This window comes from Paramormyrops kingsleyae, chromosome 1 (genome assembly GCF_048594095.1).
Source record: "Paramormyrops kingsleyae isolate MSU_618 chromosome 1, PKINGS_0.4, whole genome shotgun sequence".
NCBI classification, from domain to species: Eukaryota; Metazoa; Chordata; class Actinopteri; order Osteoglossiformes; family Mormyridae; genus Paramormyrops; species Paramormyrops kingsleyae.
Window position 1 is genome coordinate 70,880,141 of NC_132797.1, and position 24,566 is coordinate 70,904,706.

Consider the following 24,566-nt stretch of genomic DNA (forward strand, 5'->3'; position numbering starts at 1 on the left):
GATTTGCCTCTTTAAAATTATGGCAAACATCCCCCTTTTGACTGTTAAATCCCATAAGCTAAGTGCCATCAGAAAATCAAATATGTGTGCAGCACAGCAGCAGAACGGGATTTGAAGCCAGGGCGTTAAATTGTTTCACTTTGTGCACCATTCCAACAACAGCAAGTGGGAATGCAGCAAATAACCGCTGCATAATCTAACAGGCCGTGAAATCCAGGACAGTTAGGTGCTCCTAATTCTACAAAAAAGCTGCAGAAATAACAGCTAGTGGGCAACACAAATGTACCTCATACCCTGCCCATGGACAAAGAACAATCTTAGTCCAGCTGTTGAACACATTAAGTATCCAGACCAGCTGCCTCTAAATAATTACACTTTTTAAAAGATCCAGCAAGCAGCACTAGGGCCTCCATCTGTAACAAGCAGTTAGTCAGCTGACAGCACGGGTTCAGGCAATTTTCCTTCCACCTGCTCCTTGTTTCCTCTATTTACATAGGAGAGTGTTTCTTGTATGCATGCCCATTCATCCCAGACACATGATCCATCCTGTGAGAGTCACAGTCCTCTGGTTATACTGCATATAGTTATTCTGGTTATATTGCATAATCTGTAGACTTTTATTTTGACACCCTGTTTAGGAAGCTTCTGATGTATGATGTCAAGGGTCATTGATTAGATTAGCAACACATAGTTTCTAATCTGATTTTCAATTAAGTTAGATGTAACAAGAAATTCCTTTGTTTAACCTTAAAATATGTATATATGTGTTATGTATACATTTTGAAGTGTCAATAGACTGCCTACAGCTTTGTCCCGAGTAAAAAACAGCTTGAGGGAAGAAAGTTTAAAGAATAGCATGGCTACACATCCCAATCACTTTTAAAGCAAGCACCCCAAAAAGGGAAATATCCATCATGAAGAGCTGATCCACTTTCCCACATTCCTCATGTCAGAGTGTCGTTCCTGAAGCCAAGCAGCTTTCCCGCAGTCTATAAAAAGCAGCGTGGAGAGGCAGTGTCCCATTTCATCCATCTTCTCAAGGTGGTGCCAGCACAGGCCTGGCCTGAATCAGGGTGACCTGGACACCTCTCAGCTTTTCCTGCAATCGCTGCTGGATGGTTCACTACTTCACATGCCACTCTCCTGCTTCTGCCCACTCAGCGCAAGCGACGGAGCATGGGCACAAAATCCCACAGTGTGCTTTAGCTCTCTTTCAAATGTCATGAAATATTCACTTCATAATCCATGTAGCCTTAATTATTTATGAGTGCGTATGACATCTTCAAATCACGGCATCCTGCTCTGATATCGGTGGGGTGTCTCAAATAAGGGGTAAACATGAGCAAAAAGAAAAGCACCCCAGCAATGAAAATCAATGTGATTTTGCAGGTTGACCTTCAAATGAATATACATTTTGCCACCAGAGACACAGCTGTTAAAGGCATCTAATGTCACCTAATAATGCTTAATAACATCAAATGCTGTGTCTGTAAGCAGGATGATGCACTGGTGCTGAGCGGTTAGTATTGTGTGGGGCCTGCTTGTTGTCCCAGTGGTTTCCACCCGCAGTCTACAGCTGGTCAAGTGTGCTGGTACCTCAAAATCACACATCCCTGACGATGTGAGGCCACAGTGCTGCCCACTGATCCCCAAACTAAAGCAAATTTACAAAAATTAAGAAGCAATATTGTAGCTTGAATTATAGGTATCCAGTTATTGTAAAACTAATCAACAAAAAAATTACATAATATGATATATATGAAATATGACAAACACGGAATAAAACCTTTTTTTTAAGTTATGACATTTAAGAAGGTGAGCCACATTTTGTTCAAATTAAATAAGAGCGTTTCCCAGCATGAGACATCAGGGATGGTTTAAATTCTTGTCCACACCTCATTGGCCTGTTCCATCTTCATGAAGAGAATAGCGTGTTTAGAGAGCCCCGGCTACCTGCAGGTGCTCATTCCAATTTGTTGTCTCGAGAGGCAGCGAGAAAGTGAGAGTGAGGGACAATTTGTCTCCGTTATCAGTCTGCTCAGGATTATCCCAGGTGAACTGAGGCCACAGAGGGACCTCGCAGCTGAAGGAAAGAGACCCTTCAATGGGGGGGTGGGGGGGGGTTCATGACCACAGTATCAGTCTCTGTTTAAAGCAAATTGTAACTGATAATGGCTTTGGAAAGGAACCATTAGGTGTGCGCCCATGAAATGAGAGTGCAAAGGAGGCAAGCTGCAAAGCTCAGCCGTAACTGTGATTGATGTGGTTCCTGCCCCCCCCCCCCCCCCCAGGTCACCGTTACACCCATACTGCCTGCTCTGTCAAAACTTCAATGCTGTTTTGCATAGAACCACTAATAAATAATAACTAATGCTTAGTTCTTATTCCAATTACAGCAGTTTGGCTACACTGAAGGTCAAAAATTAAAATGATAAAACCCATTCTTATCTTAAAAAAAAGAGAAATATTTTTTTCTGCACGGCCAGCAACATACCGTCAAAAAGAAGCAGTTAGGCCTGTTAGCCAAGTTCCATTCTAACATAGCGCTTGTTCACATTATGCATCAACCAGCAATTAACATCAACAAACAATTAACACCGGCATTTAGGGGCAGCTAAATGTAGAGCCACACGTCGCCGCTTCAGAAAAACAGTCATTTCCATTTTGGCGTTGTGGCTACAGAGCCACAGAATGAGACAGGAACGCAGAAAAGGCCTCCAGAGAATAGCTGGGTTCTGCTACAACACCATTTTAAAAAGCGTTTGACAACCAGGTGGGCTGGGGAAATAGTTAGGAGAAAAATAAAGGATGCACACTAAAAATTCACAGCTGCACTACATTGAAAACATTGGGTATCTAATGTTTATAAGCTTTCCATAGCACAGAGTCGGCAAATATGTTCAACCTTGGAGCTGAGAAGGGCTTCATCATCATGCAGCCTGACTCCCAACCCACAGGGGTCCACCCCCAGTGAGTTAGGGGAACAGGGAAAATGCTTCATTGCAAGTTCCAGGCATGAAGCGTCTTTTAGTTATTTGAATTCATAAAATCCCAACTCCAACTGTGCAATGTCAGTAATCATGTTCCATGCAAGTAACTAGACAAAGATCTTTGAGGCAATTCACATTCTAATTGGCAATAACTTTGGCAATGTGAATCTTAGAGTGGTGATAGTGTCTATCTATTGGAGACTGCAAACAGAAAACAGGTATGAATGAGGCGTACAACAGATGTAGAAATGAATACAAAAGAAATTATGATTCCATCTTTACAGCATGCTTTAATGGGACCACATATCAGCACCATTGTGTGATGCTGCCACATTGTCCCAGGAAATGTCAACTATGCCAGTCTAATGCACAAGCGACAGAGACAGTCAATGAACATTAAATATATCCAAACTGTCTGGGAGCCTCAGTGCTTGTTCAGAACGTTGCCCAAACAGTCAGTTCACGTTCAATGCCTCCATGTCACACAAACATGAAGCAGAATGGAGCTACACACTAAAAGCCCAGGAGGGTTGGAGAATGAGAACATGGAGTCCAATGTTCAGCAACATCGGAGCTTCAGAAATATATAACCAATCATGGCAGATATTCAGCTGACTGTATATCTTCAGACATTACGCGCAGCAATAAATCAACATATAATATCATCAGTACTGCATTTTATGTGCAGATAAAACACCCTTCACAATGTCATGATGCAAGGAGCACAAAAACTATGGAAACACATCCGTAGCAATGGGAAATGGCACAGGAGAGGTGTGCTGCATGGGGCAGGCTTGGGGCTGGCCAAAGTTGATTCTTCGATTTGACACCTCTGATAAGCGATAGCACAGGCATCCTCCGCAGTTGTCACCCTGCTGGCAGTCCCTGGAAGTATGCTCACAGCAGCCAAACCTGGCGCTAACAGATCAAGAGCAGGAAGGGTGCAGCCCACAATCTCTTCAATAAATCCCTCTATCTCTCCGTCTCTCTCCCCTTTCCTATCTCTGCCTGCGTCTGCAGGTTTATCTTTGAAATCTCCCCCAGGTAACCGTTAAAAAAGCTCTTCAGATACCAGGAACGACAGGAGGCAGCTAATGGCTACATTTCAGCCAGTGTAAATGGTGATTAAATGTTCCTGGAACTAAACCCATGTAAAAGGGACGGATTGTATCAGTCACAGAAGAGCATAAAACTGAGGGCAAATGTCATGGAATTTACAGCTGCTTTCAGCTTTCTCAGAAAATGCAGGCAAGCAAAGTTCAATCCAACATCGATGGGCTCAAACCATCTGGGACCTTCGATGAAATCATCTGACTGGACCATGGGACTTCATATGACATCCCACATACCTTTATGCAGCTTAAGCTCTGCATCTGCGTTGTTCATTAATCATGCTCAGCTGCAAACTCTTACCGCATACATACAAAATTACTAATAAAACTGCTGTTGTGAAGCAAAAAATCCCAGGACCATCGGTGTCAGAAATGAGACCTATTATACAGCACATATCAATTTATCAGTTAAATTCCAAAGGAGCTCCCAAGTCCAGGCACCAGGTGCACGGTTTTCTTGGAGGGCTTCCTTCCTGTGTCTCATACACACCTGAATGAGGCAGCCAAAAACAGCCCTTGGGTGACAGTCTGCAGTGGGTGTTAAATGAAACAGATACATGTAGTTCAAATCCAATTCCCATCCTTTGTCTGATATAGTCTCATCTTATTTTCTTCACTGCATGTAAAGAAGTACAGATCTGAGTATCTTTTCAACAGGTCAGCCATAGGAGAGGATTTTAGTTATCTAATGAATTTTTTAACTTGGCTAGTTAGCTAAACCTATCTGCTTATGTTGTTTTTATTTTGCCACTAATAAATGTGTTAATTTTGCTAACTAGTAACCTAAAGTCATACAATGAGGTCAAATTTAGAAACTTGCCTGAGATTGCTGGAGAAGTCTGTCATTTTTCCTGAAAAATATCACCCATGCAAATAAAACTCGAGCAGCGCCATTAACTGTGCAAGAAATACCGGTACATTAGTCAAACACAGCAAATATCATTTCTTTTATTTTGCACAATAGGTTGAACGTATACACAGTTGTATGAAGGTTTTAAAGAAACAACACAAAATCATTAATTATCTAGATACAATGTTAAGAAGCTTTGCTTGAAAGAACTCACCATTTTTTTTGGTTCTGTTCGACCAAATCTTTGTGACATGTTTTGACAAAATATTGTCACCAGAAGTAGATGTCTTAGTTACATAATCTAGTGTGGGATGACAGGAGCATCAGGCTAACGTTGGCGGAGGATGCGATCCTAATTACTCAGTGTGTCCCAGCCTGCGGTGCAGCGACTGCAGAATGAAAGAGCAACACACTGGCGTCTGGGTGCCGCCGGAACAGAGATCCTCCCAGGCGGTAATGAAGACAAATAGGCCCAACAGCCGGAGGAGATTACTGAAGCGGAGCAGAGTGTGGGGGACGGCACCCCCGCCTCGGTCCAACCACTAAGCCTGCCACGCAGAAATGAAACCCCTCGAAGGTCCTGCCTCATTTCCCTCCCCCCCGGCCGTCACTCAGCTCGACCCATCTGCTGCCGCTCTCTACTGACACCCCCACCACGAGGAGACGGACGCAGGGTCACGGGGAGAGGGGTAAATGGCATCCCATGATGCTGCATCTCTATCACAGCTCCCGCTGTCCTTTCCACAGGTCCCTGGCAGATGGATGCAAAAAGTCCTGTGGGAAAACTCACCCTTTTAGCATCTTTTATACGTTTTATTATTCCGGACAAGTCCTTCCGGAAGAAGATTTATTCATTATTCATTCAAGTTATTCCTTCTGTGCTTCTAGTGAGAAAGAAATATCTATTCAGTTTTATCTGTAGTTAAAACCTAAAATATTAAGTAAATATTTAATTTTATATTTGACTACTAATTGTTCATCATCACACTGACCGTTGAATGCATTTTAGCATGAGCGTTTTCCTGGGAGTGAATTACAACAAGGCTCTATGCATCTCAGGAGAGCCATGCTACATTTGTGGATAGAGGCTATGGAACAGCTCCGTCTCTCTCGATGGGTAACCTGAAGCGATAATGGTTTCTCTGGCAAGAGCAGCCCAGACAAAAAGTATAAGCCACGATCGATCGCATTACGTGAGCAAAATGGCACTATTCAGGCTATCGAGCGCTGATTGCTGCTCGCTGCTCACTGCTGACATGCCGGACCAGGGCTTGCAATCACGCACAGTCTGAGCGGAGGCTGTTTTGGATCAGAAGTGACCAGATGGCGGAGGAGCCCGAGCGTTTCCGCGGTGATGGCTGCTCCGCATCTTAAAGACGGTCCTCCCACAGCTCAGATGGAGGCTGCGGCAATTAGCCTCCCCCTGCCGTTCATGCACACCACACTGGGGTTAAAGGTCAAAGTTCATTGGAAACCGTTACCACAAGCACTTTTATTTCCATGTCATTTCAATTAATTTCCACTTACCCATGTTGTGATGTCCCAATTACACATGCGCTTTTCATTAAGGAAACCTTACATGGGACCTTGGGTCATTGAAACTCCCTGACTGTTCATCATCTATGCCATTTAGGAGTTTTGACCAGGTCTCTTATCCCAGTCTAGTCAAATGCCAGATTGACAAAACTGCAGTAGCAGCCCTACACCTTATCTTACTCAAGCTCAAATATATTATCCTTATTATAATTCTGTTATCATAAAAACCAGAGGAGCATGTTTCAATGTCCCTGTGACATGGTCCCCATGAGACAGGAAATCAACACCAGTGGTGTCGTATTTTAATGGAATGCTCTCGCAGCATGTTAATGCTCCTCACAGCTGTGAAAGTCTGAGACTGGGATGGGCTGGGCTGGTGATGGAACCCTCCCCTTGCATCATACATGTAAACCACAAACACAGTTTAAACAGCAGGTGGAGCAGAGGGCACAGGCTAGTACCCTGAAAGTTGGTGATTTGAGTCCCAGCAGGGATCTTGTTATTGTACTTTTGAGGAAGGCATATAACCTGAATGCTGCTATAGGAATGTAAAGTCAAAGGAAAAACTTCTCTGGAAAACGGCAGGGGATCCCAAACATGTGATAATTGTGGGCTAGCATACGTTATGGAAATTGTTCACAGACTGGTACAGCTTGCTGACTAGGGTGGTGGGGGGTAGGGGGTGTATGGTGGTGGGAGGCTGGTGGTAAAACTTGTTGATCAAGAGGAGATTGGGGGAGGTGGATCGAAATGTGGGCCACATTTAATACGTTTAGCCATTACTATTCTTTTCCAGATGCGATCAGAACACACAAATATCAAAAAGGCAGGGTTTAAATAGCTTATTTTTGGTAATTGACCAACCCCTCTCTAAATCCCCAGCATTCTGTGGCACAGTTAGAACACCTAGACTAAAAGATTAGCCAAGAAATGACTTGATAGGCTACCATGAGTCCAAATGAAGCAGGCATACAGTAAGTATAGTGTGCTGTTTTATAGTGCTACATACCAACCCCCTTCCAGTTCATGCCTTAAGTAGCCCTGAGGGAAGACAGGCTGCTGCTGCTATGACTTAGAGTCTGCAGTCCTGGTCTCTCTCTGTCTCTACCTACAGACTCGCAGCCCCGGACAGTATTGCAAATCTCAGCCTAGCTATTGAGTGATCAGGGATAGACGGGCCTGCTTTTGGCAGAGACCCTAAGTCAGATGGCTGCATTCGACTGCAGCAGCTGGCTCCAAGCCACCCCCCGCCCACCTCACTCATCCAGGTCTCTAGAGAAAAGTGCCACTGGTGAGCTGGGTGATGGGGGGGGGGGGGGGGGGGCATAGAGATACCAGATTCCACAGAGAAAATCATAGAATAACTATGATCATTACTTTAAGAATGCATTTTTTTGTTTTAAAATTATAACATTATTGAGAGCTTTGAAAGCCCTGGAATTAAAACAGCATAGGCTTCCATTACATCACAAAACACCCCTTTCCCACCTTTGTGTTAGTACATTCCAGATCGGCGTTCCAAAGGTGTCCTTTTTCACATTCATTACAGCACTGTAACCTTCACCGTGTTAAACCAACAAAAACGTTTGCCTAATACGTCAACATTAATTAAAAAAATGTCACTTTTCTGGCACCTTCTAGGTACATCCAAAAATCATTTAAATGATACCTAATTTACCTTCTCAGTTTTCCTAAGGATGTTTTATTTAAATGAAACAGAAAGAATGGCAGATCTTTAGTGCATTTCTAATCATATTTTGGCAAATCATGTTCTAACGAAGCAAAAACCTGAAACCTTTTTCGTACTGTACAAATTTAACAGCGTGGAATACAAAACACAGACAGGTTATTTTTGTCTTTTTGCCACAGAGAAACATAAAATGTTACAGAGGACATTCTGCTCAAGCTACTATAGAGAAAATGCACCAGCTGGAAAAAAACCAGAGAAAAACAAACAAATAGCTGAAAAAATAAAGCATCATAAACAAATCCACACAATGACCTTCAGCTAAATTCCTGTAACCACTAGTGCAATTCTTAATGCTGTTCACAGCTTTCAAGTATGGGCGATGTCATCCCCATAAGAAATACACAGGGTTACGTGCAGTTAACGGACCGAAGGTTCACAGAATGGGAGCTGCTGTTACTTGAGTTCTGTGTGCAGGCGCTAAACGGCTTGATTGACAGAGTCACTGAGCTACAGCAGCTCCGTATGTTCCTTTCCTCTCTAATTAGTCTCAAGTTTAAATACAAATTTGTGGGCCGCTGAATTGTGTCTCCAAGCTCAGGCTGGGTTCCAGTGACTTTCTGGGATGCAGATTTTTTTTTTTATTACACATGGCCAGATTTGATCCAAATTTTAACTATCAAGCCTCTCCGTTTAATTGTACATTACAGGAAATGTTCTCATTTAATCAGAATCAGAACCTTTGTTTCCACACAGCCAAGGCCGGTGGAGATTTTTGTTGGCACAGTTTGCTACTGTTGGTGACACCATGACAATTAACAATATACAAAATAACAATTAGGGTGTAACGCAGTCAGACAATAAAGATACACAAAAGAGTCGAGTCGGTGTAAGGTTAGTGATAAATTTAGTAGTTTGTGCAAATTTAAGTAGTGCAATGAAGAACGTTGACACAGGCACAATGCAGACAACATACATCTTTACATATAGCACATAACATACAAACAACATACATCACGTGCAATGGGCAATTATAATGGGTGCATTCCTGTAGTTTGGTATAGGTTCTGTTCTGTAAGAGCATGTAAGCAGCAAATGCAAGTGTCAGAAATGTATTATTTCACTTATGCACATAAATACCAGAGCATTTATTGGTGAGTGACCACCTGCAGTCCCCAGCTGATTCAGCAGTTGTTACCATTACACCTGGTCAGTCTGCCAACCAGCTCCCACTGCGAGCTGAAGAAAGGGGCAGACGTCTTGGCATACCCCGCAGCACATACAGGTCTTTGTCCTTCCGTTCCTGTCAAAGACCCAGTGACCAAATTTAATTAACTGCACTCACAATTATTTTCCATGGCGACTCTGAGGAAAGCAAGCTTGGCTTTGAGCGGAGGTGAATGTAAAAGGCTGAGGACTGCCTCCAGCCTCAACACTGCCAGATGGCCAATAGACAAAAAGCTGCATTTGGCACAGTAGGGCTCAAAACATCCCTCTTGGGGTGTCTATAGCCTCACAGACTGAGGACACGGCTCTGTTACACTCTCTTAATTGACCCGCCTTTTTTGCTTTCGGGTGGTTCCACACTGAAAACACCATTAAAGATGTAATTAAGATCTTCATGTTTACTACTCTCGAGTGAAGGAACCGGCTCATTAAAAAGTTTGGAATGCGAGAGCTTCCGTTCCACTGAAGCGCCCAGTCAACAGTATCTTCTGTGATTAAAACGCAACATTTCCGATATTAACTTGAAAACCGTATTTTGAAAACTAATGTAAAATAAACTACAGAAGAATTCAGTGGCAAGTCAGGGCTCGGTACAAGGACTAGCCACCATAGTCAAACAAATAACACTCCAACACATGCCACAATTGTACAGGTCATCAACATGCAATAATATCACCACAGAAACACATCACAACAGTAGCAGAATTAAGCACAGCACAACAAACACAATAAAAGCAATCACTAAAAGATAAAAGAACCGTATGATAAAGCTAATAAAGAACACAATGAGCTAATAAATCCGAACAGTGGGTGGCATTATGCATGCCACTAGGCATACTGGGAGAGGTATCCTGGAACTATACAACTCCCACCAGTATGCTGCAATATAACAGAATTGTTTCTCTCAAAATCTCTCAGGACAACATGTTTGTGTTTTTTGCTCTGATGAGAAAAATGCAGATTTCTTTTTTCTAAATGAAGAATAACCTAACAGACAGGCATTTTATTTGTTGTCAACTATTTCCTTGAAATTCACTAGTGCAGTTGTGCATTAGATCTCCATTTTGTGACATATATGGAAATAATGTAGTTGTTTTTGCCCTTGGCAAAGTCATGGCAGAGTCAGCAGAATAAACATGCTTGAGATGTGAGACACTGCCTCCTTAACCAAAGGACAAAAGACAAGTTACCTCTATACTCCAACCTGTACAGTACAAAGACTACACCACATCAGCATTTAAAAGGAACTCAGAGCTTATAGTAGAAACACCCCTAAATAAAACCGTAAAACACAACTGAAAGTGAATTTCATGTATACAAATTTCTTAACACATTTCCAGACCTCCCTTACCTTTCTGGTACTCAACTGATTTTAACACAATCCCAGCCCACTACAATGCAGCACTACTGAATGCATGAATACATATTACAGAATCACAAAAATGTGGCTTCTTCACAGCGGCTTTGAGATATTCTGAGAAACGAATCCTCTTTCACACCAGGGTCTGCTGAACTGATGAGCCCTACTAATAAATTCAGCTGAAAACCGTTGTGTATTCAAGATACGTAATCAGTTTTAATAGTATATTTCAATGTGACAATAGCTCTTAAAAAGCAGTTTATAATAGTGGGTGGCTGCATGCAAACTGAGAATCTGTGAGTCTGCCTCTGAGGAACATCTATTGTAAATTCATAGCTACTGACAAAACATACCAACAGAAGAACTTTCATTCAAAATGATTCACACATGACTGGATAAGACAACTAGCTGCAAAAAAGAATTATAAAAAAATACTAATTTGATCATATTATTATATGTAAGTAATAAAGATAAATATAATAAAATAATGGAATTCATTATCCAGTTGAAGTTAAAATTGACATTAATGTATCTTTAGCAAGTATTCATGCTAAATTAAAATACATTATCCTATATAATCAGTATCATTGAGTTTGCAATTTCACATTACATCCTTTACAACACTACCAATTGTAAATAATTAGCAGTAAAATATTCATCAGGAATAAGTAACATAGTTCACCCATTTTCCTACTGCTTATTGTGGTCAGGATTACAGGAGGACCTGGAGCCTATCAGGGACATCATAGATCACAAGGCTGAGGTACACCCAGGATAGGATGCTAGTCCATCAAAGAACACTACACACACAACTGAAGGGCGATTTAGAAACACCAATCATTGTAACAAACTCCAGGCAGGACTCGAAACCCCAAGCAGAGAGGCGTGGGACAACAGCACTACCCACGGTGCCACCATGCCGCCCCCCCCCCCCCCCCACCAGACGGCCGGCCCTAAAACCTATTATCTAAAGCTCTAACACCTATTATCTAAAGCTCCAGCATCGCACTTCTGAAAAATACATTCTCAAAGGTTGTGAGACCCAATTAAAAATAAATCTTATTCTTATCAACCTGTTATTTCATTCTCAGGATCCCTGCCCAGCCCAATTCCAAACTGTGGGCATGCTTTTTTCAGCTTATCTAATGTGGGACCCATTCCATCACGTAGTTCCATGAAATGTATTATATCAGGAAGTTAATTACAAAACCATAAGTGAGATGTAGTTTTTTCATCAATGCAATATTAACATTAGCATTATGACTAAAGACTAATCTCAATCTCTAAGACTACAAAGGAAACTTCTTATCTCTCTTTCTAAATTGCTAAAATCAAACATTTCCATTAATCCCTCATAACACTCTTTGCCAATTTTCTAATGGAACTCGGATGCAGCCTCCAGAGTCCATATATCAGGAATGGGATTAACACAGAACAACCAAACTAACTCTAAATCTGCAAGAAAATACCTTATTGTACATTATCTGAATTCTATCCATGATATAATGCATTACTTGACCCAATTTCTTTCCACTAAAACAAATTTCAAACAGAAGAATTAGGAACATTGCACATAATGTATAAAAAATCACTCCATGTTTATTGCAGATCTACTCAACTTGGTCGTCACATTTGCATTGCAGCCCTCATCTTCTCAGCACTCTCACATGACTATCAATGTTCCACTCCAGTTTTTGTGGGTCAAATATCCTGTTCACCCTGGAAGCAGGAGCCAAGAAGGAGTTAAATTTTTATTAGTCATGGATTTTCACTCTGTGGCTTAGTTTGAGCCACTTGCACACTAAACAAATAGTTCAAACATCTGCATTTTAAATAAGAGTCTAAATTTTTCCGCTGACTTTACACTTAGTCACAGCACTTGGAGGGCAAATCCAGAGCTGGGCAGTGAATAGCCAATGAAGACTTGGGATCATCTGCTGCAGCGCTCTACTGTGGAACAGAAAGGTCATTCTTTATAGTCCCATTCTGAAGAGACATTTACATCTTCATTCTGGTGCTCATCACAAGGCCAGTGCAAGTGAAAGCAGATGCCAGTCTGGGGTACAGCTGGGACTAAATATATAAATTGGGCTTGTTTGTGAATTCCTGCTATTCAAAACATGGGCACCAGCACGGATGAATGCTGGCCAAACCTTGTGAGCCTAGCATATAAACATTAAGGTACTATTGTAGCATTGCACAATGAGCAATGCTTGTGAATACCAACATGCAGACATCAGAGCTATTAGCTGTGAAATGATTCATTCATTAAAAAAAATGATAATAAAAAAACAACATGCAGCAGAAGACTTCTATTTTTCTGCAAACCAGCTAGGACATGAGAAGCCAAACCCCCCCGCCAGCATGTGGGTGCTCCAATTGCCCATAGGCTATGTGATGCTCCAAGCGTTTCAGCTCCCTGTAATAAAGGAATCATGGAAGTCATCCTCATGCTTGGGCCAAGGGCAACAGACCATCTGCAAAGATAAATGAGCTAGAGGCAGACAGGCGGGTTGGAGGCTGCACCAATCGTCACATGACATCGGACTGCTGATGCCATCTGAAAGTCGAGAGCAGCGGAGCAGCTCAAATATGTGATAGTGAAACATCCTATGCACTGTGACCTATCAGTTCCTGCAGCATTTTTCTCCTGCATTGTCTTACCCTGCATTTTTGTCTCTTTCCACCCCTTTTTTCTCAGTCTTATCTCTTCCCCTCTCCTCTAATATATCAACGAGATTAAGTAGCCTCAGGACTGACCATCTCTGCCTTTAATAGTTTCTGTAAATCAAAACAGGTTTTGCAGAGCACAAAAGTGAGAGAGACCGGTTCATCACCCAGGGATCGCAGGGTATCCTGATATATCAAGATGTAAATTCAGAGCCCATTACTGCCTCAACTTTTCTTGTCATCTGTGATTTTAAAGCAGCTAACAAGTGTAATGAGGCATGGAGGCGAAGGTAAGTTGTAGAGAAATTGCAGGAACCTAATCCACAGCTAATCCACTTATATTGCACTCCGTTCCACAGGCCGCAGTCTGGCCGTGGCACTGAACATCTGATGCTCTTTTCTCCAACAATCTTTGAGTGAACAGTTTTCTATTGTTTGCAAGCAAACAGCACTCATGCCACACAAATGCAGCTATGGTATGTATTCTCCTTTTTTATGAATACACTTAAGTAATTATGTTATTTTTTTTAAAAAGTAATGTTCAATACAATAATGCCATTAAGCAGTTGCACCAAAATTTCAGCCATGTCTAATTTTCTTTTGCATTATCACAAATAAACTTTCTATTATATGTACAATTGTATTGTTGATATGCATAAATTGTGCACATGTAAAAATGGATAAACAAAATAACTATGTGTTAAAAGAGCCAGAAAATCTGTGTACTATCAACTATTATTCCATCAAAGAAGTCTATTTGTCAAAAACAGAATAGTACAAGCCAAAATTCCGCTTTGACCACAGCCCTACTATGAATGACCATTTGTCCAAGATGAAAATAAATGTCAATCTGGTCCCTGGTATAAAGCCCTAATATCCACCCAGAGTGCACTGGTGCTTGGAGCCAGGATGTGCACACCCAGCCCGTAGAGATGGAGAGGGAGATGGGTGGGACTCGCAAAAGACAGCTATTTTTTCACCGAACACTGCTGCTCTGTGACTGGTGGTGAATCCACTAAACTTGTGCAGTTCTATACTTTCACAAAAGTGCTAGAACAACCACCAAGGGAAAGATGAGGGGAAGCTGCCCAAAGGAATGGAAAAGGGCATGATCACAGAGAATATTACACAGACGAGGTAGAGAGAGAAAACTGTACCATGGTGGTTTTATTTCTCCAGCCTCCAGTAATAAAACGTGGGAATGCTCACCATTTCACGCTGGGACCGTGACTAAGAACAGGCTATGGCCATAAACAGGATTAAGTATTTCAGACCACAGCGTTTTTTGCAGCCCTGTTTCACAAGTGATGCATGTCCGTCAATGGTTCACAAAAAACTCTACAAATGCAAACTCCTGCTGTCAAGCAAGGCTTTAATTGCATGTAAAATAAAATATGTTTTTCCACAGGTATCGTTAGAATTCTTGTTTAAGACTTACTGCACATTATTACAAATCTCACTCGTGGTGAGTAAAGATGACGAGAAAACAGCATGAGGCAAGAAGAAATATGGAAAGGATGATCTTTTCTATTCACTTAAGCCTCTGGATACCAATGCCTTATTTGGAGAATTAAAACAGCAAGAAGTACGCAGATCATTTTCAGTTAAAGCAGTGACATTTATTCACAGTCATGTTAATTGCGCTTTGTTATAGTGCGGTGAGGCTAATTTGTTTATGATCAATCAAAGCAGGGAAGGTGTGGGGAATCTACACTTTGCTGCCCTGATACAGTTAACATGATGTAGCAGCAACACGCCTATTGGCACGATCAATTTTTCACCGAGCGCACGTATAAATCATTCCTTAATGATAGGGCCCGAGGCGGAGCATAGCCAAGCGCTGGCGGCTGCCTGCTTCAAAGGGGAACAATAGCAACACTGCGCACTGCACAGGCTGAATAGGAGAGCATTAGGAGAAATCCCCTCCCTCAGCAGGTTTCATAAATTCAGGCAAATCATTTTGCAACAATAACACATCTGATGAAATGGAACACAACACACTGCCACAAAGAATGGGATGCCGGGTAATATACTGTGCAAGTTTCACCATGCAAAACCATTCACAATTCTTTGCAGGCACCTCTGACTTACTGAAATGTCAAAATGCAGCACACTTCTGGAGAAACATTCATAAATCTCAAGGGAATTAGAGAAAGCTTGAATTTTCCTGTGTAATACCATAGCTTTCTATTTCAATTTTGTGGCATTACAGGATCCTGGACACATAAACGGGACAGAAAGGAACCTCATTTGCATTGCAGATGTTCCCATCTAAGCCTGTTTACATTGCTTTCATTTTCTCACTTTACCCAATTATAAGGTCAGAAGTTTACTGAAGCAATTAATGGTAGAACAACATTAATCCCCTTGGGACTTGGGAATTTGTAACCCGAGGAACAAAAGAGCAGGGCAACATCAGCCTTTTTAAAAATGGCCGTTTTCTTTGTTTTGGTCAGGGAAAAGACATTGTGCTCTGAACTCCACAGTACAGTAGGGTACACCATTTTTACTATCAAAAGTCTCAAAAGCTCTGATGTAAAATAATTTTTAAAATGTGCAGGTATGGGGCATTCATAAAATTTTTTCAGCAGTGGTGTCTTTTCGTCTATGCTCAAGCTGTAATTATGTTACAAAGAGATGACACTTCAGATGAAAGACTTAAAGGATGCTCTGTGATAGTTACATTTTTCCTGACTCCATTCCATGATTCCATGACTCCATGCTGTCTTTCTGAAAATATATGAAGTCCATCTGTGCAAGGTGTGGAGTGATTGGCAGAAAAGCCAGTAAAACTGCAAATTACAAATGATCTATTCACTCCAGAACTCTGGTGGAAAATGTGGTCTACATCCTGACTAAAACAGAACACGCTGGGTGGATCTCAAAAATACCTCTTTTCTCAGCAAACATAACAGTCAGTTGCTTCTTACACAAGTCATTACTTCTTTCAACTAGGTTGTCTTAAGGGCCGTTAAGCAAAGAGATGTTCATCAACAATTGTCTTTATGCGGCCAAACAAAAGGTAAGCTCCAAAAAATGAGCAGCATTAGTACCTACTTTTCCTCCAACATTAACCTTAAAGCACAGTTACCCACAAGCTTGCAGAGATTACCGTGTGACAATAAGGATGAAGACTGCCATAAACACTTCTAATGGCAGAATTCTAATATGCTTTAAAGTACGGTAACGATGTCAGAGATTTCATGGAAAAAAAGTCAGTCGTAAGTATGTTGATTTGATAGAAAACGCAAAAACCAATACAGAAAAAAGCATTCTAAATAGACCATGTACCAGATATGTGTTTTCTTTTTTACTCAACACTGCTGTTGTTTCTCTGTCTCAAGTTAAATCAAATATGAATGACCAAAAATTTCAGCAGAAGCTGAATGTTTTATCTTCTTGCACAACTGGAGAGCTTTCTTGAACTCTTCCAATAACATATGCAACTGACTGAGACCTTGTTCAAAGGACTCTGGATCATAGCAAGCTTATGCTTTTTAAATATTTTATATCACTGACTAACGATATCCTTGATCTCAGCTCTTGTCATGAGGTATCTTGTATCTAATGTTGCACTTCAAATATGCATTGAAGTTAATCATAATGACTCAAAATTCCTTTACTGCTACACATACAGTGTAATTCGCAATTATTAAAAGTATACCAATTTTCCATAATGGCCATATAATGGTGTGCAGTGACAGAAAAATGTTTTTAATTTATATTTCTGACTGATTAATTAATCAATAACAAATTTTCGATATTCACTGTGAACGGCTGGGATCAATTACAGTGCCAAATAATTCAGTAGCTGGAGTTTAAAAAACATTGAAGATCACTGCTAAGGAAAATGAGTCTTAGGATTACATTACCTCTCCTTCAAATATAGGGGATTATAGCTTGTACACTGTGCACCCAGCTGCTTCCAGTATGACAAATAACTCAAGAAGAAGCCATTAAAACCTGTTTAAAATCATTCCCTCTGCTGGGTATCATACTACTGGCCTGTATTCACAGACTGACACCCCACCCTGAGGCAAAGGATAATGTTACGGCTGTTTTCTGAGCTCTCCTGCGTAAGGCGAAACGGCAGTAAGGAATCGAGGATGGGGGCAGATGGTACTGTGTATGGCTAAATGCATTCCTAGGGCTCAAGAAACAAGCATAGAGCGGTTTACGTGAAGTCTAGTCAGACATTGAACGGTGGTTTAGTGAAAACTCTAAGTTCATTCCCAGAGTGTCAAGTTAAATAGTCGTAATTAAAGCAGGAAAATGTCCAGCACACAGGACTCTTTTTAATCAGAGGCCTTTCATTGATGTTTCTAACGGTCTACACAATGTCGATCTTGAAAGCAACAAAAGGACAACTTTCCTTATTTGCCCATATGCGATAAGTTTGATGTCTGTTTCTGAGGAGGATCAGAAGGTTTGTGATGCTTGTAGTTCTCTATGCATTCCTCCTTTGGCTGCTAGGTATGTCCATAACAGACTCAGAAACCACATAACATCAAACTTAAAAAAAGCCCTAATACCATGTGAAGCTATGATTTTTGTGGATTTCCCAGAGTGACAAGCAGCTTTCTGTGCAAAACACATTTACAATAAATTTAACAGACTCTTTAAGAATAGAGCTTTGCAAGATGTCCAAATATATATTTCTTGAAAGCTGAAAATATTATGTGTATTAGTAGTGTACATTCGCTCATAAGTCACTTTGGATAAAAGAAGCTGCAAAATTAATGTATAAAAGCAATGATGCAGAAGACTTTGGTGTTTCTCAACTGGGCAGATCAAAACACTGCAGGTAAACAGTGGTTTCCTTCATTCCATTTGCCAAGTGATTTCAAAGGCACCGTTGACACAGATTTGCCTGCCTGTGGTACTAGACAGTCGATGGGTCTTTGAAACAATAGAGGAAACTGGTTGGTGATTGACTGATAATAAAGGCAAGCACCTAAAGAAGAACTGGAGCTTTTATGCTAAAAAAAAATCCGGAGAGAACAGTTTTTACTTTGAATTTCTTGCAGGCAGTCATGCTACCAGGCATTTTGTGACAATCTTTCCTGGGGGGTTTTAAAAGCCACATACCTAACACTGCACAGGCTGACGCTATTTGTCTCCGGACACATTAAATCAAGAGGAGTCAGAGATGATTCTCCTGTTATGTGCTGGTGTTGTAAACAAACTAAAAATCTAGGACCATGATGCAATTTTTTTGTTTGCTTGCCACTGCTATCCAAAAGGATGGAATCACTGTATGGCATCATTTTGAAACCTCTCCAGGTCCACTGTATTGATAATTTGCTGCTCTGCCTCTTCCAGGCTCATTTCCCGGAATGCTGACGCACCCCTGATCAGGCAAGGTCTCTTCTTTACCATTCTGTAATAGATCCTGCCTAAAAGAAAGCCGGGCTTCACTGCTATGGACGATGGCCTTCAGACAGTCATTTTGGCCTGTTGGTACTCGATGTTCCAGAAAGATGAATGATGATGAGAGGCTCTGGATGGCCAGCCTATGAATTTCCATAATATAATTCCACTCCAGCTGCATCCAAACATCCCATTGCAGGAACATTTATTTTAAAATAAAAAAGATCACATGTTCTTGGGTTTTACCAACTAGGCTCTACCTGCCGAGTGGGAGCCACAAAGAGGAAAATGTCAGTTATACACCATCATTTCTCCGGGGGCTCGGCAAACAGGCATGGCTACCAAAGGTGTGGCGTGTGATGATAATCCTGCATGTGTGACACCCAAACACACGCACTGCAAGTGGAGGGAGAAAACTGCTCTTTCTTCAGGGCAGAGGAGCAGCCTCACACACAATTTTTAAGATTTTCTGCCAACAAGGATTTAACTTGCTAACAGGATGCCAACAGTGATTCAGACTCTGTGACATGCGTGTCTATGTGCTTATTAGCTAAATTACAGCAAACCTAACTGATGATATGTTGCTTATTAGATAACAAAAACAGAAAATGATTCAATGACAAGCAAATGGGTTGTTTCTTGTGACAATATTCAGCCGAACCAATGAATAAAACTGCTAGTTGACCAATCATTGACAAACAGAGAAATCTGTGTTACAAAGCTCACTGAGACATAATTCATAATTTTCTTGTCAATGCATTAGTTCTGATTTACTACACATCCGTCCATTTTCTGTAACTACTATCCTGTTCAGGGTCATGGGGATGGGAGTGTCTGGAGCCTGTTCCAGAGGCTTGGGGCACAAGGTAGGGAAGAAGTCACGATGGGGTGGCAACCCATCGAAGAGCACACTTGCATACCATTCACTCACACATGCACACCTATGAGCAATTTGATAACTCCAATTCACCTCAGCGTGTTTTTGTACTATGAGGGGAAACTGGAGTACCTGAAGGAAACCACATGACGATAAAGGAGAAAATGCAAACTCTACACACATGGAGCCATGGCAGAGACTGATCCCAGATGCATGAGGCAACAGTGATAACCACTACACCACCATGCCAACCCACACTTAAACATAAGAATGCAAGAATGCTATTAACAGTGCCATGCACAGACCTTTTCAAGGGCAGGTGCTGGAAGAGGGAGGTGTGTGTGGCTTAGGGTCAATTTTTGCAGGCCAGGGGTCCCCCTTGGTAATTTTTGCATGAATATCAGTTATCAAGAAGGGGCACTTACAGCCTCAAAAGAGTTAGGCGAATGATCTGGGAAGACTGTTTTCTGTGTCTGTTCCTCGTATTCCCCAAAAGACATCAGCCAACCAGGCTGTCATCATTTGACCCACATAATATGTCCTCTCTTCAGGATCATGGGGGGTCTGGAGCCTATCCTGGAGGTGATAGGTGCAGAATGCAAGGCAGGGAGCTACCCAGGATGGAGCACCAATCCATCACAGAGCACACTCAGACACCAGTCTTGCTTACTCACACACAATTTGGTAACTCCCGTTAATCTCAGCATGTTTTTAGACAGTGGGGGGAAACTGGAGTACCCAATGGAAACCCACAACAACACAGGGAGAATAAGCAAAGCAGCAAACTCCACACACACACAGCCATGGCAGAGACTTGAAAGCTAGTCCCAGAGTTGTGGGGTGATCAGGTTAACCATTGCGCCACCATACTGCCCCAACAGTAACACATAAATAAGCAAAACCAGCAAAAAAATTCCATAAGTACAATTTTGGCAAAGTCAGGGTTTGTGGAGGAGGAAAGAAGTATACATCAATGGGAATCAGAAGGACTGGCCAAAACCCCCTAACAGGAAGACGGAGGGTCCACTATTTTATCTGTGACGCCTTTATTAACCCTCATCCCTTTAAATGCACTTCTCAGGACAAATGACAAAGCAGCCAGGATCACAGGGCAGTTATTTATCAGGAATTCCACTGCAGCTGCCAGGCCAGGAAGCTGCTAAGTGATCTAACAGTCGAGAAAATGGAAAATTACCACTGCAGATGTGGAAAAAAAATGACCTATCATAGCAAAGCATATTTATATTAAACAACAGCAATAACAATAAAAACAAACCTGATTATTATTCAGAACATATTATCCTATTATTTCGGTGTAGGGTTAGAAAATGGAGAATCAGAACTTGGGTATGATCATAAACCGAGACATGAGCATTTTATATTTTCAAGCATGATTTGAAGAGCTCATACAGTTTCTAAGTACATGTATATCATGGCTAACATGAAATGTGGCTTAGTGTGAGGGGCACAGCTGTGACCCCACCCCCATCTCATTTAAAATCATTGGAGGAGGGTGTCTTTTTCTCCCTCCTACCTCTATAGAGCTGGTTCTTTTATCACACCGACAAAAGGATAGCAAATTGCATTCTCTGCTTGCATTTCCATGGACGTCAATATAAATTTCATAAACGTGATTTGACACCACGGCTGACTCTGTCTCCGAATTTGACAGGCTCAGAATAATGGCTGCTTTTAATAGTACACAAAATCCCAATGGTGTCCCCACATCAAAGGGGCATTTCAAATCACTGGCTCCATGACGCAAGGAGAAACATTTTAGGGACAGACCAGAAATTATCAACAGAAGCTTGAAAAAAAAAAATGATGTAAAGATAGATGACCACACCTCATTTTCTGATTATTTTAAATGCAGAGAAAAAGACGAACCCCTCACATTACTATCTGATGCCATAAAGCAAATGACTCATGCAACTAAACAGAGGTGACAGTTAACTGAGAAGTCGACAACGGCAGAAAGAGGCTGCCACAACCACGTTATTACACAAAAAAATCCACAAAAATCTAAGGTCAAGGATCCAGTAGTGGACCAAAGCAAATAAGGAATCCAATGAAAAATCTGACCTTGTGTTATAAACATAATTTACCACAAACCAATTTTAACCTAAAATATATCAGACAGACAGACAAAAAAAGACAATGAAACACAGCCAATGTAATTTCATCTCTCCAGCTGCTCTTTACAACACTGTTATTGGTCTTTGAATACAACACATGCTGTGAATGTTAACAAGAAATACGTCTCAGATAAAAAAAACATCCCTGTACATTTGCAGAACTGCAGGCCATCTAAAATGGCCATATTGTAAATTGATCATGAACAAAGCAGGAATAGCTACATATATAAACAAAGACCCATATTTCTTCCTGATATGTTTCCAGAATATTTCTTTTCTACATAGATGATTTATTTTTCTACAGTATTGATTTATTTTTTGTGTAATGATTGCTTGAGACTGTTTGTCTGCTACTTAATGGATTTAATGTACATTAGAAAGTACCTCAATTACCTAACATATCACTAAAAAAAGGTACCCCACTTTTGCAGTCATGTTAGGTTGTATTCATAAAAATATTAAAAGGTTATTTTGAATGGCTGCTTAATAATCATTGGCGTGACCATTAAAAACAGAACTAAAACTAATTCAACCTCCATATTAGAAGATCAGGAATTTCAAAAACAATCTAGATGTTACACTATTGACAAGTCTAAATAAGCAAAACTAAGAATTTATCAAATGTCAGCTGTCCTTGGGAAGAGATTAAATGTTTTTGCAAATATAACCCACAAAACAGGCCATGTCTCTCCATTTAGTAAAACTGATTTAAAATGTTTAACCAATTTATCAGCTTAAAACCCCATGATAAAAACCAATGACAATTCACTTGTCTACTACTGTTTACTACATCTGTTTTGTATTTCTTGCTCAGAAAACGTTTCTAAGTCAGTGCATGTTTTAAATTATTTCGTTATTTCACTACTGATTCTGATTTGTCTGCTTAAGAGGCTCTTTCGGGTGGCACTATCAATGCTGTGAACAAAATATTATTACTTATTATTTATTATTTATTTTATCTCCTTTACATTTTGCAACATAACATTGAGAACAATGCTTCCGTAGACCTTTAAGAAAATTCAGTCCAAAAATTCTAGTATATTCCAATAAAAGCCATATTGTTTCAAGGGACTGAGCTTAGGACCATGACATTGGCGTTGAGGATACAGAACCCACACCGTACCAGCTGACTGCAAACAGACCCCTCTCCATGGTGCTGAAGCGGTTGCCCAGGTGACATGTTATCAAGGGTAGGCTGCATGCAACTGAACTGCTCAAGTGTCATTATTACTTTTTATATTAGCCCTCTAGCTTTGCTAAAATGTATGTGTCCATTAAATTCTAGATAATACTTCCCATTAAAACACACACAAACACCACAAAACCATAATGTTTCAACTGATGAACTAATTACAACGACTTGTATAAAATGACGTGTGCTATATCGGAATCCACTAAAAACATTCATACTGTGCTAAAGGTTGACTTAATAAACAAAGTCAGTCGGCTTAGTACCTCGTAGTTACATTAAGAAAATTGTTGGTGATCTACATCCTCATACTCTTAAATCATTTATAAAATTCAGACTTCATCTACCTCAATCATCTATGCTTTTTACATACTGCTATGATATTTTAAGTATGCAGATCGACACCTTCGACGGAGCTCCACTATATTTTGTAATATAGTAATATTATACTGCATTTTACAGTAATACAGTAGCTAGCCTAGCTATGTTCACTGTAAGAGCTACTGTATCTTACTTCTGTCAGCCGGTCCCTTAATAAATTTCTGCAAGTCTAACAGTATTTTTGTTCAAGTCGGGTCAGTTAAAGACAGCGGTGAATTACAGCTCGCTTTCAGCACAAAGACAGCGAAAGTCGCTCTACTAATGATCTCGCTTCGGTGCGTTTCCAGCGATGCCAGCACCTACAAAGCGGGCAAACGTCGGGACGTACACGGCGCCCGGGAGCACGCGAGGAAAACGGGAGAAATACGCGGAACGTAAACATTTCTTACCGTAATAAAATACACCGAAGTTTTCCAGGTTCCCCCGCCCCGACGAATGGTTCCCGTTTCTCCGGTGTTAACACGATGTATCCTCCCTCGGAGTTAAACCGAGGTGTGGGAGCAGCGGAGCCCGATTGCCGTTAAAGGTAAAGCGTCGCTCTTCAGCGCCGAGGATCTCACGAGCGGCCGCTCATTCCGCCAGCCTCTGAGCGAGCGCGGCGCGCGCCACACGCACCGCCGCGCGCGACACTGACACGCGGACCCAGGGCATTCCAGGTGCTGAGCGCCGCGCGCGATGTGTCCTTCGCAGACCCTGGCTGCAGAATGCATTCAAACCTTTACTGACGGGGAAGCCGGGTTGCACACGTCACTGCATCTTAACAGTATCCGCCCAACTTAACAAATACAACCACAGGGTTGTATTTTTGGTAGCCGTTCCATCACTGGAGACATTTTGTCAATGGATGAATTTAACCGTACCTTGGATCCCATAGCTGACTGAAAGCTGCACAACGTTCAACTGCGAGTTTGATTTAATTGCTGGATATTATATAATTGCTGGATATGGTTCTGATTTTTTCCTGAGCACATTGTATTTTTTTGTGATATAGACGACAAGCTATGCTGGTAGCCTATCTACTAACAGCCAATAAGATCTTCATAGCAAAAACACTGCACGACTCCATCAGACACATTTCTAACCCCAGTGCGTGGGCATGTGTGTGAGCGTGTGTATACACTAACCTAAAGGATTATTAGGAACACCTGTTCAATTTCTCATTAATGCAATTATCTAATCAAC

The 24,566-nt window shown here is 41.2% G+C and overlaps 1 protein-coding gene across 5 annotated transcripts in view; it reads right to left on the reverse strand.

Annotated features, from left to right (window-relative positions):
- Positions 1-24,360, reverse strand: part of enox1 (ecto-NOX disulfide-thiol exchanger 1) — a 43,449-nt gene extending 19,089 nt beyond the window's left edge. Inside the window, exon 1 of one of the 5 annotated variants that reach the window (XM_023801887.2) lies at positions 23,774-24,360. The gene's annotated coding sequence lies outside the window, so the exon portion shown is untranslated. Of the gene's footprint in view, positions 1-5,166; positions 5,493-23,773 lie in introns of those variants that run through there. The other 4 variants (XM_023801720.2, XM_023802030.2, XM_023801952.2 and 1 more) reach the window with 4 other exon arrangements.
- Positions 24,361-24,566: the final 206 nt, after the last annotated feature.